The 13,715-nt window shown below is 37.2% G+C and overlaps 1 non-coding gene across 1 annotated transcript; it reads left to right on the forward strand.

The window, feature by feature from the left end:
• Nucleotides 1–3,350: 3,350 nt before the first annotated feature.
• LOC123926243 lies at nucleotides 3,351–3,454 on the forward strand. The gene has a single exon (XR_006815177.1). It is a non-coding gene; the product is annotated as a U6 spliceosomal RNA (small nuclear RNA).
• The last annotated feature ends 10,261 nt before the right edge of the window (nucleotides 3,455–13,715 follow it).

Genomic DNA, 13,715 nt, shown 5'->3' on the forward strand with positions numbered 1-13,715 from the left:
GTAAAAGAACAGCAAATGGATAAATTGTCAAAGAGTGAGAAATATTTACTCTAAAAATGGGAAGGATTTTAATTTGATCATTCATCATCGATCTCCGTTGATCCTTTGTTCATATGTTATGTGACATTCCAGAATGTATTGCTGAAGACACACACACACACAAAAAAAAAACCTGTTAACATTCTTATTGCTAACATTTGTAACCCTTCTAGAAACAAATTCTGACAAGCTGAAGCTTGGTGGGATACTAGCTATTCATTTCTTTGAAACGTTTCATGTATATATTATTTACATCTTACTGTATGTGTTAACAAATGCAATAAGTTGCATCGTCAGTGGAAAAGATGAGCACTTTCCCACAAATCAATAGTAATTAAGACAAATCACTTATATTTCAGTAGATTATACATTACCAGAAAACTTGAAACATAAATATTAATATTTATGCTTAAAATGATGCAGGCAATATCACTAAATTTTATTAAATATATGAAAAAATATATTTAGTGTAGTTGGAATTTTAATAATGGCAAATTTTCTGCATTTGTATCTAAGAAGAAGGGAATGAAAATTCTGAAGAAAAATTAAACTTTCATACTAAGAGTCAAACCACTGTTTAGTTCAGTAAACTGAATTGGGAGTGGATAAACTACTCATTGGATATGTACTTCTTTTCTAACCAATATCTTTGAAGCATTAGAGAGAAAAGCAGAGGTTGATATGTATTTAATAAATCTATTTATTTAATAATAAATTAAATTATTAATTTAATTTAATTGTCAAATTATTTCTGTAGACTTAAGCCATAATTGGACAGATATAACTGGACAGATAACTACTGTGTATTGCTTTTACATTACTGTGTCCATATAAATAATTATATAAAATATGCCCTTTAAGATAGATAAAGATATGGTAAATTGCTTTCTGGATGATTCCTGAGCACATAATAAACTACTTCCCATGGGATTCACTTCTGGGCACTAGAGAACTGTATAAAACCCTAGAGCTCTACATGTAATTCACAAAATCAGAGAATTACATAACCGAAAGGCAACAGTGCAACTCCACAGATTACGTTCTAGACACGTGAACTGACTACCACAGAGAGAAACAGAGCTGATCAGGGAGGGTCATACACCCATTCTGCTGCATTGAGAGAGAAGAGTCAAAGTTTACTAGTTCCATGGAAAACTTTTCTTTTTTCTTCTGCTTCTCCTCCCTTCTTCCTTCCTTCTTTCCTTTCTTCTCCTTTTCCTTTCTTCATCTCTTCCTTCCATTTTATTTCATTTTCTCTCTGATATATAAACTCTTTTCTTCTTTTTTCCCCCTTCATCCCTCTTTCTCCAACATTCCTAACTCCTGCTTCCCAGGTCAAATAAAGAAGATAAAACTGGTGCGGCCTTGGTCAAGTATCAGTCAAGTACCGGAGTATATGGAAAGGACAAATACTTGAATAATATATTTATTACTTGAGACAAGATAGGATGCATCTTCATGTTGGAGTAATGAATAGACAATACATAAATGCCGCAAAGTAAAAGACAGATGACATCTGGTTGGGAATCAGAGGGAAAGGAATTTATGGCAAAGTGGAAGACTGTAGTAAAATGAAAATATGGCTTAACAGAAAATCACAGAAAAGTTGTGAATACCAGCTAGTGTATATAGTTCATGGGTCAGGATACAATGTTGTGTGAGGTGAAAAAAATAGTAATATTAAATAATTACTGGTTAATGTAGAATGGCATGAAGTGCTATATTTATCCCTATACCAATATACCTTCCACCAACTTCAAACAACTTCACTGTTGTTGATTGGCTCAGAGCCTCTTAAGACCCATCTCCTGAGAGGTCAAGGTCACAACAATGACAACAGCAACGGCCTCTAAAGGAGAGCACAGATTGCATGGAGCACTGGGTATGGTACATAAACAATGAATCTTGGAATATTGAAAAAATAAAATTAAAAAATAAATAAAAGTCATGTCAGCATTTATCATATGCTGTATGAAAATGGCTGTCACCATTTTATGCATACACTTTACCTTTTCACCTACAGACCAATTTTCTGGGAGGTCAAAGGTTTTTCACACATCTTTGCTGCCTCTACAGTATGTACCACACTGTTCCTCACCCAGAGCACATGCTTAACAAAAGATGCATAAGTAAAATCTGACTCTGGCAATGAAACCACTTTAATGACTTATGATATTCTCAGAGAGTAAGAAGGTACTCACAGGGTCAAATGCATAGAAATAAGGAGGGAGAATTTTACAGTTCTATGAAAGACATATCAAATTCCATCTTCGTGGGAAATTCACATATTATCCAGAAGTACCCATGCCAAATCAGTCTTTTTGCTTGCAGATCACACTTGATTTTTAAGTGTGTTTTTGTTATATGACTAACTGGAAAGTACCTTTGCAAAATCCATCCCAATCACATTCCACCCACTCCAGGATTACTTTTATCTTTATAAATCAAAACCTGATCTTACACTGTCTCCAAATGGTTGTTGGCTTCTATAGTAAAATGTAAAAAAAAGTAAATTAATCAGGAGTGCCTGAATGCCTCAGGCAGTTAAGTGTCTGTCTTCAGCTCAGGTCATGATCCCAGGGCCCTGGGATCACAAGCCTTGTGTCAGGCTCTGCTCAGCAGGAGCCTTCTTCTCTCTCTCCCTCTTCCTGACTGCTGCTCTGTCTGTTTGTGCTTTTTCTCTCTCTGTGTCAAATAAATAAATAAAATCTTAGAAAAAAAAGTAAATTATTCAGGCTATTACTCAAGGGATTTTATAATTTTTTCCCCAAACTTTTCCCTAAAAAGGTATTGTTGAAAGTACACTGACTTGGGGCGCCTGTGTGGCTCAGTGGGTTAAAGCCTCTGCCTTCAGCTCAGGTCATGATCTCAGGGTCCTGGGACGGAGCCCCGCATGGGGATCTCTGCTCAAGCAGGGAGCCAGCTTCCTCCTCTCTCTTTCTCTCTGCCTGCCTCTCTGCCTACTTGTGATCTCTGTCTGTCAAATAAATAAATAAAAATCTTTAAAAAAATACACTGACATATTAATATACACTCAGTTAAGGTTTAATACCCCTCCATTCTCTTTTCCTCCCCATATGTGCACACCACAATCTAAAATATACTACTAGGACAAGAATCCCACAGGATAGGGGTGCCTGGGTGGCTCAGTCAGTTAAGCTCAGCCTTTGGCTTAGGTCATGATCTCAGGGTCCTGGCATCAGGCCCTACATAAGGCTCTGTGTTCAGGGGGAAAAAGAATCCCACAAGATATGTGACAAAAAAAAAATCAGTTTCATATTAAAATATTCTTAATAAATGCTATACATTGTGCTCGCTTTGACAGCCATATGCTAAAATTGGAACCATACAGAGAAGATTAGCATGGCCCCTGCGCAAGGATGACATGCAAATTCGTGAAGCGTTCCATTTTTTAATTCCAATCTAATCTAAATTCTCTAAAAGCTAGGGTAACTGAGACAAAAGATAGAATTGGTGATCTGGAGGACAAACAGATAGAAAGAAAGGATCAGGAGGAAGCCTGGAACAAACAGCTCAGAAGCCACGAAAACAAAATCAGGGAAATAAATGATGCCATGAAACACTCCAAAGTCAGAATTATTAGAATCCCTGAAGGGGAGGAAAAAGAAAGAAGTCTAGAAGATATAGTGGAACAAGTTGTCTATGAAAATTTTCCCAATCTCATGAATGGAAACAACGTTCATGTACTAGAGGCAGAGCAGTTTTCCCCCAAGATTTTAGATTCTCAAAAGTCCTCGTGACACCTGATAGTTAGAATGAAGAATTACAATTCTAGACAGACCCTCTTAAAAGCAGCTAGGACTAAGAAGCTCCTTACATATAGAGGAAAGCCCATTAGAATAACGTCAGACCTGTCCACAGAGACCTGGCAAGCCAGGAAGGGCTGGCAAAATATATTCAGAGTACTAAATGAGAAGAACATGCAGCCAAGAATACTTAATCCAGCAAGACTGACATTCAAAATGGATGGAGAGATAAAGAGTTTTGAAGACCGGCAATGCTTAAAAGACTATGCAACCACCAAGCCGACACTGCAGGAAATATTAAGGGGGGTACTATAAAAGAGAAAAAATCCTAAGAATATCATTGAACAGAAATATAGAGACAATATACAGACAGAAAGACTTCAAAGGTAACACGATGTCAATAAAAACATATCTATCAATAATCACTCTCAATGTGAATGACCTAAATGCACCCATAAAATGATACAGGGTTGCAGATTGGATAAAACGACAGGACCATCCATATGTTGTCTATAAGAGACCCATTTTGAACCTAAGGATACACCCAGACTGAAAGTGAAGGGATGGAAAAGTGTCTTTCATTCTAATGGGACTCAAAAGAAGGCTGGGGTAGTGATTCTCATATCAGATCAATTAGATTTTAAAGTAAAGACTGAAGTCAGAGGTACAGAAGGAAACTACATAATTCTTAAAGGGACTATCCACCAAGATGATCTAACAATTATAAATATCTACGTCAATGTCCATAGCATGGGGAGGGGAGGCGAACCATAAGAGACTATGGACTCTGAAAAACAACCTGAGGGTTTTGAAGGGTCAGGGGTGGGAGGTTGGGGGAACAGGGGGTGGATGATGGGGAGGGCACGTTTTGCATGGAGCACTGGGTGTTGTGCAAAAAGAATGAATACTGTTACGCTGAAAAAATTAATAAAAAGGGAAAAAAAATTAAAAGAACACACACAAAAAAAAGAAAAAAGAAAAAAAAAATAAATAAATATCTACGTCCCCAATATAGGAGCAGCCAATTACATAAGAAAACCATTAATCAAGATAAAGAGTCATACTGATATGAATACATTAATAGTAGTAGATCTTAATATGCCTCTCTCAGAAATAGACAGATCATCCAAGCAGAAAATCAATAAAGAAATAAGAGCATTGAATGACACATTGGACCAGATGGACCTCATAGACATATACAGAACATTACACCCTAAAACAGAATACTCATTCTTCTCAAGTGCACATGGAACCTTCTCCGGAATAGACCACACACTGGGTCACAAAGCAGGACTCAACCGATACCAAAAGACTGACATTATTCCCCCTGCATATTCTCAGATCATAATGCTTTGAAACTGGAACTCAATCACAAGGAAAAGTTCAGAAGGAACTCAACAAACACCTGGAAGCTAAAGACCACCTTGCTTAAGAATGCTTGGATCAACCAGAAGATCAAAGAAGAACTTAAACAATTCATGGAAACCAATGAGAATGAAGACACTTCGGTCCAAAACCTATGGGATATAGCAAAGGCGGTCATAAGGGGGAAATACACAGCCATCCAAGCCTCCCTCAAAAAAACTGAAAAATCCAGAATACACCAGCTGTCTCTACACCATCAAGAAATGGAGCATCAACAACAAATCAAACCAACTCCACACGCAAGAAGGGAAATAATCAAGATTAGAGCAGAGATCAATGAGGTAGAAACAAGAGACACAGTAGAACATATCAATGAAACTAGAAGCTGGTTTTTTGAAAGAATCAATAAGATCAATAAACCATTGGCCACGCTAATCCAAAAGAAAAGAGAGAAAGCCCAAATTAATAAAATTATGAATGAAAAGCGAGAGATCAAAACTAACCCCAAGGAAATAGAAACAATCATCAGAAATTATTACCAACAGTTATATGCCAATAAGCTAAGCAACCTAGGTGAAATGGATGCATTCCTGGAAAACTATAAACTCCCAAAATTGAACCAGGAAGAAATTGACAACCTGAATAGACCAATATCTAGTAACGAGATTGAAGCAGTGATCAAAAACCTCCCAAAAAACAAGAGCCCAGGACCTGACGGTTTCCCTGAGGAATTCTACCAAACTTTCAAAGAAGAAATAACTCCAATTCTCATGAAGCTGTTTCAAAAAAATTGAAGCAGAAGGAAAACTTCCAGACTCTTTTCATGAAGCCAGCATTACCCTGATCCCCAAACCAGGCAAAAACCCTACCAAAAAGGAGAATTTCAGACCAATATCACTGATGAATATGGATGCTAAGATTCTCAACAAGATCCTAGCAAACAGGATCCAGCAGCACATTAAAAAGATTATCCACCATGACCAGGTGGGATACATCCCTGGGTTACAAGGTTGGTTCAACATTCACAAATCAATCAATGTGATAGAACAAATCAAGAAGAGAAGAGAGAAGAACCACATGGTCCTCTCAATTGATGCAGAAAAAGCATTTGAAAAAATCCAGCATCCGTTCCTGATGAAAACGCTTCAAAGTATAGGGATAGAGGGAACATTCCTGAACTTCATAAAATCTATCTACAATAGACCCACAGCAAATATCATCCTCAATGGGAAAAAGCTTGCAGCCTTCCCATTGAGATCAGGAACACGACAAGGATGCCCACTCTCACCACTCCTTCAACATAGTATTAGAAGTCCTAGCAACAGCAATCAGACAACAAAGAGAAATATAAAAGATATCCAAATTGGCAATGAAGAAGTCAAACTCTCTCTCTTTGCAGATGGCATGATTCTTTATATGGAAAACCCCAAAGACTCCACCCCCAAACTACTAGAACTCATACAGCAATTCAGTAACATGGCAGGATGCAAAGTCAATGTACAGAAATCAGTGGCTTTCTTATACACTAACAATGAAAATACAGAAAGGGAAATTAGAGAATCGATTCCATTTACTATAGCACCAAGAACCATAAGATACCTGGGAATAAACCTAACCAAAGAGGTAAATGATCTGTACTCGAGGAACTACAGAACACTCATGAAAGAAACTGAAGAAGACACAAAAAGATGGAAGACCATTCCATGCTCTTGGATCGGAAGAATAAACATTGTTAAAATGTCTATACTGCTTAGAGCAATCTATACTTTTAATGCCATTCTGAACAAAATTCCACTGGTATTTTTCAAAGAGCTGGATCAAATAATCCTAAAATTTGTATGGAATCAGAAGAGACCCCGAATTGCTAAGGAAATGTTGAAAAAGAAAAACAAAACTGTGGGCATCACCTTATCTGATTTCAAGCTTTACTACAAAGCTGTGATCACCAAGACAGCATGGTACTGGAATAAAAACAGACACATAGACCAGTGGAACAGAGTAGAGAGCCCAGATAAGGACCCTCAACTCTATGGTCAAATAATCTTCGACAAAACAGGAAAAAATATACAGTGGAAAAAAGAGAGTCTCTTCAATAAATGGTGCTGGGAAAACTGGACAGCGATATGTAGAAGAATGAAACTCGACCATTCTCTTACACCATACATAAAGATAAACTCGAAATGGATAAAAGACCTCAATGTGAGACAGGAATCCATCAGAATCCTAGAGGAGAACATAAGCAGTAATCTCTTCGATATCAGCCACAGCAACTTCTTTCAAGATATGTCTCCAAAGGCAAGGGAAACAAAAGCGAAAATGAACTTTTGGGACTTCATCAAGATCAAAAGCTTCTGTACAGTGAAGGAAACAATCAACAAAACAAAAAGGCAACGCAACGCAATGGGAGAAGATATTTGCAAATGACAGTACAGACAAAAGGTTGATATCCAGGATCTATAAAGAACTCCTCAAACTCAACACACACAAAACAGATAATCATATCAAAAATGGGCAAGACAAACCATAAATGACTCTTAATCTCACAAAACAAACTGGGGGTTGCTGGGGGGAGCTGGAGTTGGGAGAGGGGAGGGGGTTATGGACATTGGGGAGGGTATGTGCTATCGTGAGTGCTGTGAAGTGTGTAAACCTGGCGATTCACAGACCTGTACCCCTGGGGATAAAAATACATTATATGTTTATAAAAAAAAAAATTGGAAGGGGAGGCGAACCATAAGAGACTATGGACTCTGAAAAACAACCTGAGGGTTTTGAAGGGTCGGGGGGGGGGAGGTTGGGGGAACAGGTGGTGGGTAATAGGGAGGGCACGTATTGCATGGAGCATGGGTGTTGTGCAAAAACAATAAATACTGTTACACTGAAAAAAATAAATAAATTTAAAAATAAAAAATGTTGTATCTAAAAAAAAAATGGGCAGAAGATATGAACAGATACTTCTCCAATGAAGACATATAAATGGCTATCAGACACATGAAAAAATGCTCTTCATCACTAGCCATCAGGGAGATTCAAATTAAAACCATGTTGAGATATCACCTTATACCAGTTAGAATGGCCAAAATTAGGAAGACAGGAAACAACATTTGTTGGAGAGGATGTGGAGAAAGGGGAACCCTGTCACACTGTTGGTAGGAATGCAAGTTGGTGCAGCCACTTTGGAGAACAGTGTGGAGATTCCTCAAGAAATTTAAAATAGAGCTTCCCTATGACCCTGCAATTGCACTGCTGGGTATTTACCCCAAAGATACAGATGTAGTGAAAAGAAGAGCCATCTGTACCCCAATGTTTATAGCAGCAATGGCCATGGTTCCCAAACTGTGGAAGGAACCAAGATGCTCTTCAACGGACAAAAGGATAAGGAAGATGTGGTCCATATACATGATGGAATATTATGCCTCCATCAGAAAGGATGAATACCCAACTTTTGAGCAACATGGACGGGGCTGGAAGAGATTATGCTGAGTGAAATAAGTCAAGCAGAGAGAGTCAAGTATCATATGGTTTCACTTATTTGTGGAGCATAACAAAAAACATGGAGGACATGGGGAGATGGAGAGGAGAATGGAGTTGAGGGAAATTGGAAGGGCAGATGAACTATGAGAGACTATGGACTCTGAAAAACAACCTGAGGGGGCGGGGGTTGGGAGGTTGGGGAACTAAGTGGTAGGTAATAGGGAGGGCCCGTATTGCATGGAGCACTGGGTGTGGTGAAAAACAATGAATACTGGGGAACCTGGGTGGCTCAGTGGATTAAGCCGCTGCCTTTGGCTCAGTTCATGATCTCAGGGTCCTGGGATCGAGCCCCACATTGGGCTCTCTGCTCCGCAGGGAGCCTGCTTCCTCCTCTCTCTCTGCCTGCCTCTCTGCCTACTTGTGATCTCTCTCTGTCAAATAAATAAATAAAATCTTTAAAAAAAACAAAAAACAAAAAACAATGAATACTGTTACGCTGAAAATAAATAAATAAATAAATAATAAATGCTACACATTATCAGTCATAATTTACATCAAAATCTCTGAAAAAATCTGACAAGAAATCCTGCTTCATTTTTTTAACTCAGAATTTTTCTTTTTTTGTTTTTTTAGAGAGACATAGTACATGCATGGGGGGGGCACATGGAGAGGGAGGGACAAAGGGAGAGAGAGAATCTTAAACAGCCTCCATGCTCACTGTAGAGCCCTATGTGGGCTCTCACAACCCTGAGATCATGACCTGGGTTAAAATCAAGAGTCAGATGCTTAACTGACTGAGTCACCCAGGTACCACAAGTTCTGAGTTTTTCTAAGTACAGCATCCAACCCATTTGTGTGTGTGTGTTATGTGGCAACTGTAGACATTCCCATAAAGTTTATTCATTCAATGCATACCTACTAAATACTCTTTATTCCTGTTACTCTATGGGTACTGCGTCTCAGTCTGTTGTTTCAGTAATCCTATGCTCTAGGTCTGTCTTCTGTTTCTCATTCTTTCAGCCACATGTCAACTCCTGAACCTATCATGATCAGAAACCTCAGTCCCTTTAGTCAGACTGATGCCATTAGCCAGAAATGCACCTCTGCTTATATCTTATCATGCTTCAAGCGCCAGATCAGCACCTTCCACTTTGTAAAATTCATCCCAAATTTCCATCCCCAAATTAATTTTACCTATTTTAGTTTTATCTATTTCAAATTTTACCTATTTTATTAATTAATTTTACCTATTTTAAATTTTGTTGGCATTTTAGTCAGACATACTGTTAGCCATTAGTTGTTTATTCTTCCCCTCAATAGACTGTGGTTCTTTGCAGGTAGAGTTTTAGTTACTTTTACATTCACACCCTTTCTATTTACACAATGTCTCCCACATTGTAAACATGTAAAAAATGTTTGTTGAAGTGAATTTTATATTTAATGACAGAGAAAGATCTTTAAATTTTATTCTTCAGTAACTATATCAGGTATTTCAGATCCTCTCAGTATTGCCTATTTCTTGTTCCAGCTTACCACTTCAGCAGCCAGCTTCCCATTGGTTTTAAGGACTCTGAAGCATATCTCACTTACCAGAGCCCTGAATCATGGCCAGGCAGAGCCTTTTTGTTCCCTGTCCATGTGCTTCCTCCAAATCACAAAGAGAAACACCATTATACACTTGAAGTCTTGGGTCTGGCTGAAAAATTACTTCTGTTCTTTAACTGCTTCTCACCACCATGACTGCTGTCATGGAAATTCATAGGACTTATTATGGTCCAGTCCCATGAGAATGAACAATAAATTGTCCTAGGTGAAAGACAACTTGAAAATCTCCTTCTGTATTTGCCTTCCCTCCTCCCCCGATGCATTCCCCTGGTCCCTCATTGCTCTACATTAGGCTTATACTCCTTAATAACACAGTAACTCAGAAGCTATCAATTTTAGACTCTCTTTTATGGGAAAACCAGGTAGGGACTGATATCTTAGTTACTATCTAATTACTCTTATAAGTTATATGAGTGTTTCTAGAGTGAACGGATGGCATAGGAAAGACAGCTTTGAGAAAGTAGTCTCCAGGCAACTTTCATCATGAAACAGGTGTGAATGAGGCTCACATTTACTCACTCTTTTCCCCTCACAAATACATCCATACACATTATTCCCTTATAATTCCACAGTTTGCTGCTCTCTGAATAAAGAAAATATTATTTTCACCATATTACTAATACTATTTATTATTACCATCAACTTAGTCACAAACCTCTGAGTAGATTATCACTACTATCGTCAGATTAGTTGTTGTAAATAACAAAATACTGATATTTCACTTCATATAAACTTCCATCCGCTCTTTTATACATGGATTAAATTAAGAAAATATAGGGTCTATTTCAGCACACTGCCATTTTCAAAAACTTAATAATATTGCTAGAACAAAGAAAGATTCTGTAAAAGGTTGACTGTGATCTCAACAAGACATCTGACAAAGTCATGTTACCCTAGAAGTAAAGAGAGTAAGAGCACAATGGGGTGGGTGGCAACATTGTTCTGTAGATATTTTTTAGGTGACTGAATAACGATACCAAAATTCATATTGTCTCTAGTCTGCAAAGAAATCTCCAAGTGGCAAGGCTCAAATTCTTCTATTTTAAACTGTCATGCCACATTATTAAAAATGTTTTAATCAAGAAAATAAATTAAAATGGAGAGCTGCCTACTTAATTTTCAGAAGGTAAAAATATCTGAATGATAGTGAGTACACTGAGAGACAGAATAAAGATACTAAGAAGACCTACGCACTTGAAATGATGGAACAAAATAACAAGATGAAATTTTTTATAGCTGTTAGAATGAAGAACTAAAAAATGTTGAAAATTCACTATATTCTCAGGTAATTGACACTAATGTAAGTATATATATCAAAGGAGTGAACAGTTCACTGAATCTTACATGAATTAAACTGAAATATATTTTCCATGTTATATTAATTACTATTGATGTATGAGCTCTTCAAAAGCTCTAAGAAATAACCTGACCCATCAGACAGCCTGGATGGAGCAGAGTGGGTAGGGGGAGTGGAAATCAGGAAAATAAGTCATTTATTAATATATGTATTTAATTTACCTTCAGGCATTGAATTCTTTTTATAAGAATTTTAGTTTAGGCCCTTAGGATTCAGGGGTAAAACAAAGAGATGAAGGTTCTGCTGTCACCATGGAACATACAGCTCAGATAGATGGATATTAGTAAATCAAAAAACAATATAATTAGAAACTGCAATATATGTTTTAAAAATTAATTTCAGAGGAAACTGATTTAGATAGAAATATTAGGAAAGGATACTTTAAGCCCTATTTGAAAAAAAAAACAAACCTGTCATATGAGTAAGTTGAAAGAATGAACTGCTATTGTGTGCAAAGTAGCTTTTGTGTATCAGATACCTTAAGATACTTGAAGAACTGATGTTTATTTATTTTTTTTAAAGAGTTCATTTATTTGTTTAACAGAGAGAGACACAGCGTGAAAGGGAACACAACAGGGGGAGTGGAGAGGGAGAAGCAGGCCTCCTGCTGAGCAGGAAGCCTGACACTGGGCTCAAGGCTGAGCCAACCCCAGGACTCTGGGATCATGACCCTAGCCAAAGGCAGACACTTAACGACTGAACCACCCAGGCACCCCAAGAGCTGATGTTTAGAAGAAAAGTTTGATTTGATGACTAAGGATAGAAGTACTATCCATTTTCACTGCGACAATTCATTATCATAATAGATAATAGATAAGAACAGTATCAACAACACATTTTAAAATCTTCTAAGTTTCACTGCGACAATTCATTGTCATAATAGATAAGAACAGTATCAACAACACATTTTAAAATCTTCTAAGTTAGAGATGCCCACTAAGTTAGAGATGATTCACAAGGTGGAGAAATCTCACTCCAAGAGTTTAAACAGATACCACTGAATTTGGAGTAAGTTAGAGATTTTCTAGTGCATAAGCTGTAAGGATATATTTTTGCATTGCATTTTATGTAGAAATGAATAGGTTTCCCTCTTTACAACAATCATTTTATAATTTCTATACCATATACCCTCACATCTCCCTCAAGACCAGCAAAGGCACCAGAGCACCATTATCGTTTGCATCAGACCTGGTTTCATTTGTATTTCATCTGTATTCATCTTTGAATGTGACTTCCAGTCTCCAGAAATGTTAAAACCACATTTACAAAGATTAACGCCATACAGAATTATCTCCGTCTTCCAAATTAGTATAGTATGGTGGATAAGCAGACACTGGACAGTCAGACTGTCTGACTGACAACCTGTTCCCACTGCTGTGTGCTCTTAGGCAAGATTTAACCATTCTGACTTACAGTGTCATTCTCTGTAAAATAAAATAACCCGTACCTCATATTTTAGTTGTGAATAGTAAATGAGATGACCTATGTCAACATTTTTAGCTATTGCTATTACCTTTATTTTGTCTAATATGATCGCCCAAAGATTCATGGAATGGCATACACACTGACATTACAGGTATTTTCCTTTGCTTCCTCCATTTTGAAAAAGCACAGCTGCAAGAATATTTAATGAGAAAAATTATTCCTTGATTTCAAGTTAATATTATAGAAAAGTGACTATATTTTATAGCAAAAATAAAAACACATCTTTGAAAGCCATTTATTATAATCCACACTCCAAATAAACATTTACAATTAGAATTAGAAGAAGAGAGCCAACACCATCCATGAATGAGATTTCCAAAAGTTAGGTTCTAACTGTAATTAAACTTTTAATTCCAGCAGTTACATTAAAGGAAATATAGAAGGACAGGGGGCAGAGGGGCATGAAACAAACCACAAAAAGGGTATAGTCAGTATAATCTGGACTGTGGAGAAAACTCAAACACCCACTTTCTTCCACGAAGAGATTCCTAAGCTGTATCAACTAACACTAATGTGTGGACCTTGTTTCCATCCTGACTCGAACAAAACAAAAATATCTGTTTATAATAAAACATAAACGATAATAACTAGAAATTTGAATACTGACTAGATATTTCTGGATA

This window comes from Meles meles, chromosome 15 (genome assembly GCF_922984935.1).
Source record: "Meles meles chromosome 15, mMelMel3.1 paternal haplotype, whole genome shotgun sequence".
Lineage (NCBI taxonomy): Eukaryota > Metazoa > Chordata > Mammalia > Carnivora > Mustelidae > Meles > Meles meles.